The 3,321-nt window shown below is 40.3% G+C and overlaps 1 pseudogene; it reads right to left on the reverse strand.

The window, feature by feature from the left end:
• Nucleotides 1–1,356: 1,356 nt before the first annotated feature.
• On the reverse strand, nucleotides 1,357–2,024 carry LOC122691524 (annotated as a pseudogene).
• Between the last annotated feature and the right edge of the window lie 1,297 nt (nucleotides 2,025–3,321).

The following is a 3,321-nucleotide window of genomic DNA, read 5'->3' on the forward strand; positions in this document are numbered from 1 at the left end:
ATAGAAGATGAATATCTAGGCAAATATTAGATCAAACACAGGACAGAAAAATTGCCTTTATCTGCCAAGGAAATAAGGTGAAAGTGAAAGCTGCTCAGTTGTGTCTGACTCTTTGCCACCCCATGGACTGTATAGCCTGCCAGGCTCCTCTGTCCCTGGAATTCTTCAGGCCAGAATACTGGAATGGGTAGCTATTTCCTTCTCCAGGGGATCTTCCCAACCCAGGAATTGAACCCAGGTCTCCCGCATTGCGGGCGGATTCTTTACCAACTGAGCCTCCAGGGAATCGTCTTAAGTCCTTGACAGAAAGATATTCTTGTGGATAAAGTCAGAGATAAAACCTATTCACAAAAAAAAGTCATGACATGCACTATTATATAGCTCTCCTTGTCTGGTGGAATATTTGAATTTATCATGTTGGATTTTCTCTTATCTAATATTAACAATTTTAATAAAATTTCCAAGAAGGAGCTCTGAGTCCAATTATCATTGCCAGATAATTCTCTGTCCAGTAACAAGTAAATTATCACTGTATTTGATGTTATATAAGTTTGAGTTTCAAAAAGCAATCTGAAAGTTTCTTTAATTGAAGAAATATATACAAATCCACTTCTTCCCGTCTCTCTCTGTGGAAAACAAAATGTAGAAGCATACTGTACTAGGTTCATAATTTTCATATTTTTCATTAGCAAGCCATTTGCAAATTTCCAGGAAGGAAGGGATATATTTTCAGTGCATCTTCCACAGAGTTTCATAAAGAAAATAAGTAGTTGATTTAATTTTTATTGTATCCAATTTTAAATTTTTAATGGTATTTCAAATTTGATGTTAAAAATTTAAGCGTTGCTTTAAAAATGAAGCATAATGTATAATATTATAAGTTACAGGTGTACAGTAGCATGAGTCACAGTTTTTAAGAGTTATATTCCATTTATAGTTATTATAAAATATTGGCTATATTCTCCGTGTTGTACCGTATATTCCTGTAACTTATTTTATACCTTATGGTTTCTGCCTTGTAACCCCTTGCCCTGCGTATTGGTCCTCCCGTCCTTCTCCCCAGTGTGTTCTGTATCGGTGAGTCGGCTTCTTTTTCGTTACATTCATTAGTTTGTTAATTCCACATGTGATACCATACAGTGTTTGTCTTTCTCTGTCTGACTTCTTTTTCTTAGCATAATGCTCTCACAATCAATTTATGTTGCTGCAAATGGCAAAATTTCATTATTTTTTATGGCTGAGTAGTATTCCATTGTGTAATGGAATACCACTTCTTTATTCATTCATCTGTTGATAGACATAAAAGTGTAGTTTTTTTTTTAGAACAGTATACGCCTTTATTAGACAAGCTAAGACAGGCGGGAAGAGGGTTTATTTGCCTTTCCGGGCCTTGATCTTCCTCAGATAGAACTCGAGGTCTTTTCCCTCTAGCACTTAGCCGTCTGCTCGGCCACACTGGCCTGGTCTTGAAGCGATGCATGCAAGAAGCTTGCCCTGCTGGAACTGCTCCTCTAGAAGACTGCTGATTTTCGCATTCTTTTTCCTCTCATCGTATTTCTTCTGAATTTTCTTTGATCGTTTCTTGTTTAAAATCTCTTCCTCCTCAGGAGTCAGCTTGGCCCCCTTCTTGCGGCCCAGGGGCAGTGCACAGTGGGACTCGTACCACTGTCGGTACGGTGTGCTGTCGATGAGCACAATACAGTTCTTCACCAGCGTCTTGGTACGGACCAGTTCATTGTTGGATGCATTATAGACAACATCGATTATTCTTGTCCTGCGTGTACAACACTCCGAGCCCCAGGAGAAGTTCCCCACGTCCAGCCTCAAGTCCCGGTACTTCTAGTTGCCTCCCCGCACACGGACTGTGTGTATGCGGCGGGGGCCAATCTTTGTGTTGGCAGCGGGGCGTCCCAGCTCATACTTCCGCTTCTTGTGGTAGGGCTTTCTCTTGCCCCCGGTCTTACGGCGCTTGTGCCAGTTGTCCTGAGAGATGCCCATCGCTCGGCGCTGGCTGGAAAGAGCAAAAGTGTAGTTTTATATGATGTCTTCAAATGGTAGTGATATTGGGTGGAGAATAGACTTAGCATAGGGAGTATGTTTATTAATCAATTACTATTTTAATAATCATAAGATGAATAGCATTGAGTTCTCCACTGGAGTAAAAAAGTTAACTTATTAATAAAGATAAACAGATCAAGTGCAATGGAAACCTGCTTGGCAAACAATATGATTCGAGTTGGAAGATTATTTTCTTATGTTAGAAATCAATAAACTAATTCTGTCCAGTAGAACTTTATGCAATGATGGAAATATTCTGTAATATAGTGGCACCGTTGTTCAGTGGCTAAGTCATGTCTGACTCTTTGCAATCCCATGGAGTGTAGCATTCCAGGCTTCTCTGTCCTTCACTATCTCCCGGAGTTTGCTCAAATTCATGTACATTGAGTCAGTGATGCTATCTAAGCATCTCATTCTCTGCTGCCCTCTTCTCCTTTTGCTTTCAGCCTTTCCCAGCTTCAGGGTCTTTTCCTGAGTGAGTCAGCTCTTTGCATCAGGTGGTCAAAATATTGAAGCTTCAGCTTCAGTATCAATCCTTCCAATGAATATTCAGGGTTGATTTCCTTTCAGATTGACTGATTTGATCTCCTTGCAGTCCAAGGGACTCTCAAGAGTCTTCTCCAGCACCACAGTTAGAAAGCAACAATCCTTTGGCACTCAGACTTCTTCATGGTCCAACTCTCACATCCATGTGTGACCACTGGAAAAACCATAGCTTTGACTATATGTTGGCAAAGTGATGTTTCAGCTTTTTAATACACTGTCTAGGTTTGTCATAGCTTTTCTTCCAAGGGGCAAGCATCTTTTAATTTCATGCCTGCAGTCACCATCCACAGTGATTTTGGTGGCCAAGAAAATAAAATCTGTCACTGTTTCCACTTTCCCCTCTTCTATTTGACATGAAGTGATGGGACTGAATGCCATGATCTTAGTTTTTTAATGTTGAGTTTTAAGCCAGCTTTCACTCTCCTCTTTTATTCTCATCGAGAAGCTCTTCAGTTTCTCTTCACTTTCTGCCATTAGAGAGGTGTCATTTGCATATCTGAGGTTGTTGATATTTCCCCTAGCAATCTTGATTCCAGCTCGTAATTCATCCAGCCTGGCATTTTGCATGGAATACTCTGTATAGAAGTTAAATAAGCAGGGTGACAGTATATAGCCTTGTCTTAGTCCTTTCCCAATTTTGAACCAGTCAGTTGTCCAGTTCTGTTGCTTCTTGACCCACATACAGATTTCTCAGGAGACTGGTAGGGTGGTTTGATA

The sequence above is a fragment of the Cervus elaphus genome, chromosome 4 (assembly GCF_910594005.1).
Source record: "Cervus elaphus chromosome 4, mCerEla1.1, whole genome shotgun sequence".
Lineage (NCBI taxonomy): Eukaryota > Metazoa > Chordata > Mammalia > Artiodactyla > Cervidae > Cervus > Cervus elaphus.